Genomic DNA, 13,138 nt, shown 5'->3' on the forward strand with positions numbered 1-13,138 from the left:
GTAGCATATGTAGCTACTTTTGCTAATCGGATATCCTGGCATTGGTTAAACTCACATTTTAGCGATACGGGGGGAGGGGGGGGGGGATTAAAAGTCGTATAAACTTCGGGTTTGATTCCTGTCCGGTTTTTACGGAAACCGACATGGACCAACGTGAAATATGTTTGCAACGAAAGAGCAATCGACGTAGCCCTGACCTGCCTTGAGAGCGGTGGGGTCGCAACCCTACGGCTCCATGGGAACCCCGTTTACCATGGAAGCCCAGTTTACCATGGAAGTACAGTTTACCATGGAAGTCTAGTTTACCATGGGGGTTCAATTTACCATGGAAGCCCAGTTTACCATGGGAACCCAGTTTACCATGGGAACCCAGTTTACCATGGAAGTACAGTTTACCATAGGAGCCCAATTTACCATGGAAGTCCAGTTCACCATTGAAGTCCAGTTTACCATGGAAGTCCAGTTTACCATGGGGGTTCAATTTGCCATGGAAGCCCAGTTTACCATGGGAGTCCAGTTTACCATGGAAGGCCAGTTTACCATGGAAGGCCAGTTTACCATGAAAGTCCAGTTTACCATGGGAACCCAGTTTACCATAGGAACCCAGTTTGCCATGGAAGCCCAGTTTACCATGGGAGTCAAGTTAACCATGGAATTCCAGATTACCATAGGAGCCCAGTTTACCATGGGAGCCCAGTTTACCATGGAAGTCCAGTTTACCATGGAAGCCCAGTTTACCATAGAAGTCCAGTTTACCATGGAAGCCCAGTTTACCATGAAAGTACAGTTTACCATGGAAGCCCCGTTTACCATGGGAGTCAAGTTTACTATGGAATTCCAGATTACCGTAGGAGCCCAGTTTACCATGGAATTCCAGTTTACCATTGAAGTCCAGTTTACCATGGAGGTCCAGTTTACCATAGGAGCCCAGTTTACCATGGAAGTCCAGTTTACCATGGAAGCCCAGTTTACCATGGAAGTCCAGTTTACCATGAAAGCCCAATTTACCATGGAAGTCCAGTTTACTATGGGAGTCCAGTTTACCATGAAAGTACAGTTTACCATGGAAGCCCAGTTTACCATGAAAGTACAGTTTACCATGGAAGCCCAGTTTACCATGAAAGTACAGTTTACCATGGAAGCCCAGTTTACCATGGGAGTCAAGTTTACCATGGAATTCCAGATTACCGTAGGAGCCCAGTTTACCATGAAATTCCCGTTTACCATTGAAGTCCAGTTTACCATGGAGGTCCAGTTTACCATAGGAGCCCAGTTTACCATGGAAGTCCAGTTTACCATGGAAGCCCAGTTTACCATGGAAGTCCAGTTTACCATGAAAGCCCAGTTTACCATGGAAGTCCAGTTTACCATGGAAGTCCAGTTTACCATGAAAGCCCAGTTTACCATGGAAGCCCAGTTTACCATGGAAGTCCAGTTTACTGTGGGAGCCCAGTTTACCATGAAAGTACAGTTTACCATGGAAGCCCAGTTTACCATGAAAGTACAGTTTACCATGGAAGCCCAGTTTACCATGGGAGTCAAGTTGACCAACCTCCGGCTCTGGTGCCCCATGTGGCTCTTTTCACCGGCAGAGCCAGTGGGGGTGGGGTGGGACTCTATGAGACGATAGGACAATTATTATTGGTCAATAAGTAACGGCAAAGCGGTTATAAGTGACTCAGAATTGTGCGCAGTTGCGTCTACAGTCGACGAGCGCGATGCCGATCACACGACGCGGTTCGAATTCGACCTTCGATCCATGGCTGCGCCATCGCCGCACACGCGTCGAATAAGATGCAAAGGGGCAAGTCCTTACTAAGAACTCCTCTATCATTTTTCATTGCTGGAGGGGTTGCCCCCCCCCCCATACCTGAAAATCCTGGCTCCGTCCAGTTCACCATGGATGTCCAGTTTACCATGAACTGTTTCGCGGCGTTAATTATGAAGGGCCGTCTCGCATTCCCATGTAGTGCGGCTATTGAAATATTGATATCTTTTTTCCATCGAATTTTACTAAAATGGCACTTCTTGTTGCGTTGGTTGCCGCTGCCTGAGGCTTCAGAGTAGTTCCTGTGAGGCGGTGACTGCGGCACGGTGGGTCCAGCAGGGGTCGCACCGTTCACTGCGCCTGAGTAGCGCAGTCACCGTTGTTTTGGGGCCCAGGTAAAATGTTCTCGGTCGAACATCGGCCAAATTCAATCCCATGTGTCGATGCATTCTTGTACTTAAAATGAGTCCTGACTTGACCTTGTACGGCCAAAGTGAGTCAAAGTAAATGCTGTGACGGATTGTCACTGACCGAAAAAATGAAGCAGATTATGGAGATGCTTACTCTTTGGTTCTTTCGGTAAAGTCACGTAGAGGAAAAAAAATAATCAAATTAAATCACGACGTTTCGGAAGCAACACAAGCTTCCGTCATCAGGTGGGACAACCACAGAAAATAAAAACAATTACTGTAGTGACGTTATATTTTTGCCCACTACAGTAATTGTTTCTTACTGTGGTTGCCCCACCTGATGACGGAAGCTTGTGTTGCCTCCGAAACGTCGTGATTTAATTTGATTATTTTTATTCTTATTTTTTATTTTTTCACCTACCTGACTTTACCGAAAGAACCAAATGGTATGTTATCCCAGCAGTCACGAAAACTTCAAATCTAGATTATGCAGATGCTTTTCAAACATTGTTCGATGTTGTAGTAGGTTTTTACCCTTTAAACTGGTGCAAAACTGACACCTTTATACAAGGCATCATGTTTGCAATAACGACAACACAAGCAGTCAAAATGCAAACAAAAAAAAACTCTGATGATGATAATGATATGCACTGTCCTTGAAGTTGATTGGTCCACACCCGAGACAGCTTTCCTTTAGAGACTAGTCTCCATTGGTGTTCGACCAAGGACAGTGCATATTATTATCATTATCAGAGTCGTTTCTTTTTGTTTGCATTTTGACTGCTTGTGTTGTGGTCATTGCAAACATGATGCCTTGTATAAAGGTATCAGTTTTGTACCAGTTTAAAGGGTAAAAACCTACTACTATATTTTGCCACTGGTAAAGGAGGTCTCATAGTGTATTGTTCGATGTTGTTCACGTCAAGGGCCCTTTGGAATGACAGACAGCCCACGAGGGCTGACTTCAAATCGCGATCATTTCCACAAGAGGAAGACGTGGTGTCGCATTCTCCCTTTAAGTGGCACAACGCATCAGGCGCGCGCGCAAGGGAGTGAGTGCCGTGGACACGGCTAACGCTGTGGGCTCCGTGGGCTCTGTACCTCTCGGCCAAGGCTCGTGACTTTGGGGGAATCCCTACTGCACGAGCAACGCTTGTTTTCATGTCAGCCAGGCGGCGGTGGTGGCTATGGGGCCGTCCATAAATGACGTCACGCAATTTTGGACGATTTTGGACGATTTTTGACCTCCCTCCTCCTCGTCACACGGCGTCACAAAAAGTCAGACCCCCCCCCCCTTCAAATATGACTTCACAAAGCTCTGCCCCCCGCCAAAAAAAATGCTTAAAATCGCTTTAAACTATTGTCACTGTAGTGCGTAATTAATGTGGCGCTGCACTCTGATGTTGTAGGAGAAAACATGTATTAAAAAGTCTATTTAATAGAACGTGTTGTCTATATTTATTTAAAGTTGCGCATTTTGATGTGACGTCACATTTCTCAAACCCCCCCCTCGTCACACATCGTCACACATGTCTGACCCCCCCCCCCCCCACCCTAGGTGCGTGACGTCATTTATGGACGGCCCCTATGCACGTTTTGGTGTTCAGTTTGTTGTCCTTCCCTCGCAACCTCCGATTAGCATTGTTGAGCACGTACGGTGCGAAAGAAGTTCAACAAAATCCAGCGATGTGGAGGCGAGGGTTTGTGGCTCAAACAAATGTCGTGGCATAACCCTGGCTCACCACCACAATGCAGTACAGCAAAATTATCGACTCCACCTGTTCCGTTTTTTATGATAGAATGTTCCCCCCCCCCCCCCCGGCACGCGTTGTATATTTATGGGTGCTCTGGTTTACTCCGACATGTAAACGCTCATGATTTTGCCGATAACACCTTCATATATTGACGATTGCAGAACTTGGGCAACTGTTGGCGCCGGCTCACCACGTGACCGCCATCTTCCCGCGTGTCTGTAGTTGTTACTCGCGTATCTGAATAGTTATCTCTGTTCGAGAGTGAGCAACTGCTGTACGCGTTACAAGTTTATTTTGTTATTAATCAGCCTTTCCTGCATTGTCAAACGTGAGACGTTCTCTACAGCAGTGGTTCTTAAAATTGTATAAACCCACCACTGTCAACCATTTCATCAAAGTTTTGCGCACCACCATGCACCAATGTCACATAGTATGACGTCGGCAACCAATTACAGAAATCAGTATATGTGTGTGTCTCTCTCTGTGTCTCTCCCCCATGTGTGCCTCTCTGTGTGTGTGTCTCTCTCTCTGTGTCTGTGTTGTCTCGCTGTATATGTGTGTCTCTCCGTGTCTGTGTTGTCTCTCTGTATATATGTGTCTCTCTGTGTGTCTCTCTCCCTCTGTGTGTTTCCCTCTCTGTGTATGCGTCTCTCTCCGTGTCTGTGTTGTCTCTCTGTAGATGTGTGTCTCTCCGAGCTTTCATCCATTCACCCCTGATGACGGCTGCTTGTGTTGCAATCGAAACGTCGTTTTCTATTATTTATTTGATTTTCTTTCTACGTGACTTTACCGAAAGAACCAAAGAGTAATTCCTGCAGTCACGAAATCTTCAAATCAAGTTAGAGATCAGCATATTCAGTCAAAAGCCATATGTTGTTGAGTCACGAATAATATTGAAAAAATATGTTTCGTGAAAAAAAATTCATAATATCAGCCAAAGTTTTGCAGACTACATGTGGGAATCATTGCCCTACAGCAAATATATCAGTGATCCTCAGGGTGAGTGAGTCGCATTAAATGTCAGATAAAGTTTATATGTCAGCTACTTTTTGAAAATGTATTAAGTGCTGCGGAAAATAAGATTGGTCCATAACACCAACATAAACTGAACCATGTAAGGTTACGCACATGAACTACTCTTGTGTCAATCCGCTGCCGGATGCTGGCCTTCCCGCACTCCAAGTGGGTCGTGGGGGTTATTTAATCATACTTCACCACGCTGGTCGAAACAAGATAAAGACGCGTTACATGATTATCGTAAACTTTGTTTTGCAAAGTTGCGCAGTAGAGTCATGAAAATCAGGATCATGGACTTGGGCAGAGCGCAACAATGGGTTTTGTTGCACGGCCCTCTGCTGCCCGCAATGTATGTGCCGTGGTGGCGAGATGTTATCGCCCTCGCCGAGTATGCAGTAGGCCGTGGGTTCGATGCCGACCCTGACACCTGTTTGTGTGATCTCCCCCCATGGGCGCGTGGATTTGACTCCTGGCCCTCCGCTTTTGCCCTCCACATTTAGAAACGTGAGTTTCGATTTTTTTTGCTGCTACTATAAATCCACACATATGACCATGAGCCACTTCGATGACCCACCATGTGTGGCCAGGTTGCCTCTGATAAATGTATTATAACTCAGTGGGCTTCTACCTTGTACATGATACAGTTTATAGTTTAGTTAGTTATTTTACTTAGTCCCGTGGCAGCCTATAACGCATTATTCATGCACGATGGTTATCCATCTGAGTGCTATCCAGCATCAGTCCTTGTTAGGCTTCCGAGATCTGGCACATTCTAAGTTATTTGGTTATAAGCGTAACGGCAATATGCCGCAATTAATACATTTCATTATTTGTCAACAAAAGATTAGCGCTCAATTAAAGGCAAAACTAAGTTCCTACAATAGCTTTTAAACTGTTGTACCTGATAGGATTGTTATATAAATTGTTGGATATTACAGCAAACTGTAAAAGATTAGTCCTTTAATTATCTTAATTTTAATTGATTCCAGGTGTGTGTACATTTGTAAAGTCTCAGAGTTGAGCCATTTGTCAACAGATTATGTTATGCCGTTGGCCTAGTTGTATTACATTAATTGCCTCACATTTCTGTCAAATAGAGGCAATTATTTTGTAAATGTGCTTCTTAAATTTCTTAGAGCCTTCGTGTGTGCATTACAGAAGTCCATTTCCACGCGAAATAAAATGGTAAAATTGTTTCTGAGAGCGTTTGGATTGTGTGCTACATTATTGAAATAACATTTTTGCAAAGTTAGCTGCAGCACATGGGGAATATTAAGAGCTGCAATGCCAGTAATCCCATTGAGGAGCCAACACATTAAGCAGAAACGTGAGAGAGCTATAGGAACCGTTATTCGACATTTCTGGTTATTTTGATGCAGCGATATCGATAAAGCCTTAAAGACCTCTCTGGTCGAGACTGCGAACACGGCATCGTGTCTTAATCTGGGAATGTCCAGCATTAATCACGGACGCATTGGGGCCCCTGAACGCCGCGGTTTCACATCCACACATTTGATGGATCACCACCATTACGCCACACAGCCCCGCGGCACCCGGCATTAGTCTTGAGATGAATTGGGCCTGTCGTCGAAATGACTTCTGCTGTTATGAGAGGTAATTTGGGCGGCAGGAAACGAGCCTGCACGAGTGGTAGCCTTGTACCGGGCCAAGTGCTGGAGTTGGCCTGATCGGGTTACGACTTGTACCGATTTCCTGGTTTAAAAAAAAAAATGCACACACGCGCGCACGCACACACACAGACACACTGGGGGTGCATGCGCGGGGCCGAGTGAGAGCAGGTGCGCCTTCTCAACCGCTGGCAGTGCCCCCCGAGTAACACTCAATGCACCTTTTGTGTGCACAGCCATGAGCTGCCCACTGGGACCGGAGCAAACTTTCTTTTTAAAAACGTGAAAAAAAATAGTGCGTTTCTCATAACCGCAGTCATTAAGACATTGCTCGAAGGAAACTTTATATTTCTCAATGACTTAATAGTCAGAAAAGTGTCCCCCCCAGAGGCCTGCCTGAAATCTTGCGTTAGTGGGAAGTTTTCACAGCGCTGCTTTCTGCAGGAATTTAAATGGAGGGTTATTGAGAATTGTTTTCCTTGTGCGCGAGAGGTCTCATATTCTCTCCGCGCCGCGGCTCGCGATGCACTCAGAACCCCTTGAGCGGGGTATTTCTCTCTCTCGCTCTCTTTCGAATTCTCGGTAATGACACACATACAGCCTTATGACACCACGGTAAGAAGGCGTCTTGGAAATTAATGTAAAATGGGAAAACATCAATTACGACTAACTTGTCTACAGCACATAGGTTAGCGGTATTTCTTTTCCACTCGGTTTAAAAAAACACACACGCACTGCTGCTGCTTCCAGAATAAAGCGAGGCATTCCAACAGGTGCAATGCAATAACATTGGATATTTATCTCAGTGCCCGAAACGAACCCACCACTCCGAGGTGTTTGGAATTGGCCGCGGAGCTGAAAAGCGGATTTCTTGATGCACGGCTTTATGCACTCGCCTCGACCAAGGTCAGTTGCTCAAACACGACATACATCATAATTAATGTTCGTGCCGTTAATGTAAGCCGCCTCGTAGAAGAAGAAGGAAAAAAATGCGTACACAATTTACGTTGATAATTAACCAAAGAAAACTTTAAGTGTTTAAAAAAATGTTTGCCATGTAAAGTATTTCCTATTCCGCAATATGTGTTGAGGGTGTTCGGTGGCTCTGCGCCAGCCAGGATTAAAAGTCAGCAAATATCTTCGTCAGCCAACAAACTAATTACACGCCAACAGGTCTAGCGGAAAATGATGCAAGCGGAGCTGTTCAACAAAGCCTAACTTAACCTCACGATCGGAGTCAAATGGACAGAGGCATCACGAGAGTTGCGTACAACACAAAGGGGGCGCGAGTGATGGCACCAAGTTGTACACTTTTAACCTCCACCATAAAACGATCTTGCCCTCGATGTTTTTGCGGAGAGCGATTGTACCACCGGTCCGCTTAGCCTGGGGTGAGTCACGCGTAATTGTGAGAGACGGGGGTGAGTGGGCGCTTGATTAATTTGTGGACCCCAAACGACCGTGGAACCTCTGCCTCTGGACGTCACAGGCCGAACTCGGGTTTTTTTCCCCCCTTCCAGAAATGATTTCGTTCACAACAGCGGCAGCCTAACGGCACCACGTGAGTTCACTGGATGGTGACTGCAATAATCTCATTCTGTTATCACGCTCAGGTTTCAAGCAGAACCAGATGGCAATTCATCATCACCAATAGCGATCGGCATTACTAATTGCAAACCTCCGTTTCAACGATGTGCAATAACGTTTTTTCTTATTTCAACTGAGAATCGTTTAATGTTTTAAATGAACACGGGTGTCTAGAACGTGGCGCGCACTATTGCCGTTTGCGAGTGTGCAAAGAGTTTGAGAACTTTAAAAAACAAGCCGCTCCAGGTTATTTTCTTCTTTAAATCATTTGAGCACAACTTTTAGAAATAGCTCCTCTACGCAGTTAGCGTGATGAATTGCCGGTCGTGGCGAGCAGGTATCGGGTGACGGTGTTAATGGAAGGATTGGGAATTCGTGTTAACATCTATACAGCACTTCAGGAAAAATAAAAACGGCGGTCATTGTTAAATATTTAAAGCACATTTCCTTGAATCAGTTAACCGCTTATCTAAATACGTGGCTAACCTTGAAACGCAGGAGCAATTACAGGAAGCCATTCCTCATGTTGGCCTCTGACCATTTCACCCGGGAATGCGCCCCAATCTCGTCACATCTCGGAAGCGAAGTCAGGCTTGAGCCTGGATAGTGTGCTTCAATGGTCGAACCGCAAGCACAAACAGGTTGTCTTTCGGGTCTGTTTGGTTCTGTTCGCTACACTTCCCTCGGCCGCGCGGCTGGTACCCCCCACTCGGCAGAGGGCTGCCGAGTTGAGCCCAAAAGAATGTCATTGTAGTAACTGCGCGTCCGACGCTCGCACGCCTATGCCGCCCGCGCGCTGGTCAGGGCTGTGAGATATCTGGGCAAAATGGTGAAACCCTCGCGATCCGTACGGCCTGGGGAGAGGCCCTCGTCCGGCAGTGGATTTACAAAACGGGGGCAGTACGCACAGCACGAGAATGCCTGTCCGAGCACGCTCTTTTGACTGAACGATCAATAAATGCAGACAAATTGCCTGAGAATTTACAGGATTAAACAAATTATTTGGTGATGCTGATGCGTTGGCAGCTGTACACACACACACACATGAATAATAATTTTAAAACACTCAACACATTCGTGAATAACGCTGCCTTCAAATTATATATAATGTGCTATGAAGAAGGGCTATTTCCCGAAACGTCACCAAGTATATTTGTTTTCCTTTTTAAGTCAGTGTTTATTCACGAATGTGTAGAGTTTTACATTCGCCGGGGAGTTGAGGGAGAGCTCAAGTCAAGCAAAGCGTCTGGAAATTGCATTGCACCCCGCCGGAAAAGTCAGACAGCAGCCAGCCATTCGGATTCCGTGCTAATGTAAAACTATATACACACACACACGGTGCTTCAAAAAAATGTTAACACTTACATGGGACTATCGTTTTTAATGGGAAAAAAACGGATAGTGCACTGTAATATGATAACAAATGTGTGTTAGTTCAACACGTAGGCTTTCGTGACCAATATCATCCATATTGCAGTTTTTTTGGGTTAGATCGCGTAAATATATAAATGTGTCGTTAAACCCGCCACAACCTGACACAGCCAACTAGTAACGGTTGTCACGTAAACAGAACGCGGCCAATTCGTTACTAGTACAGCACACCGGTGTGTTGGAGAGCCAAGCCACAACATTTACAAAAAAAAACCTGAATTATAAATGTAAAGTTAATAGCTTCAAAAAGTCAACGAGTCACACACTTAGATTTGAAGTTTTCGTGACTCCAGGGATCCATACTCTTTGGTTCTTTCGGCAAAGTCACGTAGGTAGAAAATAAAATAAATTAAATCACGACGTTTCGGGCGCAACACAAGCGTCCGTCATCAGGTCGGACAACCACAGCAAGAAACAATTGCTGAAGTGGGCAAAAGGGCTGCTGTGACAAGATGCTTTCTTGTCAAGAGGTGTCGTGATTTAATTCATTTTATTTTATACCCACGTGACTTTACCAAACGAACCAAAGAGTAATTCTCCCACTTGTTCGCCATCGTTGTCAACGCGTGCATGGAATCTTCTCCAGGTGGTCTCCAGAGCTCGGAGGCACATTGCTTGCGGTGTTGTTGCAAATTCTCAGGAGTGTTCACATTATTTTGAAGCACCCTGTATATATGCCCTGAACACTTTTTTTTTAATAGCGAACCTAAAATTAGTAGTTAAACTAAGTGTCATAGTCACGTTTCATGGGCCTGCATTTGGGTGCGTCTCTCTTCGGAGATGTGATCATTATTTATGGAGTCGGCGTTATGATGAAATTCTGATGTCCCGTCCGATGCTTAATTTCAGACGGAGCAGTCCGCAACGCCGTTCCGGGGAAACATGTTCGCACCCAGCGTGATCCACCTCGCCTTCGTTTCACGAAAACCTCACTGACAACAAAACGCGAGTCCGTGCACATAAACCATTAAACCCGTATTATAGGAATACAATGATATAGAATCGGTATGGTTAGCCAGCCTAGCAGCATTCCGGAAAATATTGAGTGAGAAATGAAGCTCCGTCCACGTCTCTCTGCCTCCATGCAAGCACCACGTCACGTGTGTGGACGCCTGCGAGCAGAGGCCCTCCCAACCGTGACATGGAACGAGCAACCTCTGGCGCACACACGTGGCACAAAATAAACAAAACCACACGAACGGGCGAGGAAACATGTGCACATGAAACTAATATTTCAAACACATATTTACCGCCCATCGTTGGTTACACGTGACCTGACGTTTCATTGTCGTCAACTTCCATCGTGTAGCTGATGAGATTTGTAAAAAAACACTTTGATTTTCTTTGTGTATGTGCGGAGACAAATATGGGAAGGAGGGATATTTTGTTTTAGCTTTCTGTGAATGAGCAATAAACATCAGCTTTTCTGAAGAAGTGCATTACGGTCTTCTTGTCTTAGATCACAATCAATATAAAATCTGAGAAAATGTGACCGACGAACAGCAGCAGTGAGACAGTGAGAAACAACTATGGATGGGTTTTGTACTTATTATGATTCATCAGCAAAACAGTCATAAATGCTTTTTTTTGCTGAAAAGTCTGCCTCTGGAATTAATATATCATAGCCCTGTCGAGTCCCCAATAATCACACAGTAGATTTGGCTAATGCCAATAAAATCTAATATTTTATTTCGATCACTTTGACTGGCAAAATTAAAAACAGCACGACGCGCGGAAAAATGCAGTTCCCTTACCTGGAATAAAATGTCACTTGAAGGGAACATCTCTGCCTAGTTCTCTGACATCTACTTCTGCATGGCCGTTCTCGAATACGGTGTGATGCGCTGCTCTGAGATAATTTCGTATCGTGACACAAAGGGGACATGACCACGTGTAATAAAGTATCACCACGTGGGCAGTGCCGGATTACGCTAGTGTGGAGCCTGTAGCATATGTTATAAAGGGGCCCTAAATAAAATAAAAACATAAATATTTAAACACAAAATTTTAACTTGCATAGTAAAGTAATTGGATAATTTTATTTGCTATACAGCCAAATAATACGACAAATCGCTAACCTTAAACACCCAGTCGTTCTTAAAAGTTGAAGGCAATATAGTACTATAGTAATCGAGCAAGTGCAGAATCACTGAACCGGAATTGGTAGCTTGAAATCATTTAGCGCGGGGCCCTAGAAAGTGCTGGGCCCGTATAATATGTAGATACTTTTGCTATTCGGATAATCCGGCACTGCTCGTGGTAGAGAATGCAGGTGAGTGTACCTCACGCGAGCCGCTTATAAAGCCACGTGCATCATCATCATACGGGCTCTGCACCTCGGTGCTGCGTACCGCGCTGTGCCCGCGAGGGGGCGCCCATCATCATCATCATCGTGCTCCTGCGCCCGCAGAGTCGACGAGTGACTGTGAGCACGCTTGGGCAGTGCCGGATTATCCTTGTAGCAAAAGTAGCTACATATGCTATGGGCCATAATAGAGGGCGTTTTTGGGGTTAGATCGCGTAAATATATAAATGTGTCGTTAAAACCCGTCACCACCCGTAACAGCCGACTAGTAAGGGTTGTCTCGTAAACAGAACGTGGCCAATTCGTTACTAGTACAGCACACCGGTGTGTTGGAGAGCCAAGCCACAACATTTACAATCTGAGTACGACGTTTCGCTAGTAATTACAACTAGCTTCATCATGCTATGGGCCCCGCACTTTCAAGGGCCTCGCGGAAAATTCTGTCAAGCGATCAATTCCGAGAAAAGGTTTTCCCCTTTTTTCTGGCAACAAAACAGCTGTGTTAAGATTTTAAAACACCAAACTGAAACCTTTTGCAAGGAATCATGGCTGCATTAGCCACAATACCTGTGCTCAGAGTGCAAACAAATCAATTCCGATTTAGTGATTCTGCACTTGCTCTATTACTATAGTACTACACCGCCTTCAACTTTTATGAACGACTGGATATTTAAGGTTAGCGATTTGTCGTATTATCTGTCTGTATAGCAAATGAAAGAATACAATTACTTTACTACGCAAGTAAAACATGTGTGTTTTAATATGTACTTTATTTATTTATTTAAGGCCCCTTTATAACATAATGCAACAGGTACCGCACTTGCTGAATCCGGCACTGCACTATGGTCCACCGAAAGTCAGATTTGTTTGGATGGTATCTCGTGGCCCTCTGTCAGATGTTGCTGGAGGGAGCGCCGCTCGGGAGGAGGGGTTACCCTCTCCACAGCTGCGATGCGCGTGCTTCTTCCATTCGTGTCGAGCTCACTGCGGGCGGGCCGTGCCAGGGCGACCCGAGTTCGATTCCAGGCCGCAGCCAATGTCAGTGATCATGTGGCCCGCTTCTGGGCCTCTCGAATGAGTACATATTTCCGTGTAAAAACATCGGCGCTGGGACAACCAATCTGGTGCGGCGTAGTGGTGGCCCTGTCCACACCTTCACAATGTACTCCATAACAGCACTTAGCCCAACAGTCTATGTAAGCTCTGCTGGGATCTTTGCCTTTTTATCGATTGTGGTC

Source organism: Lethenteron reissneri, chromosome 25, assembly GCF_015708825.2.
Source record: "Lethenteron reissneri isolate LAM-NWPU_2019-01 chromosome 25, ASM1570882v1, whole genome shotgun sequence".
Classification (NCBI taxonomy): domain Eukaryota; kingdom Metazoa; phylum Chordata; class Hyperoartia; order Petromyzontiformes; family Petromyzontidae; genus Lethenteron; species Lethenteron reissneri.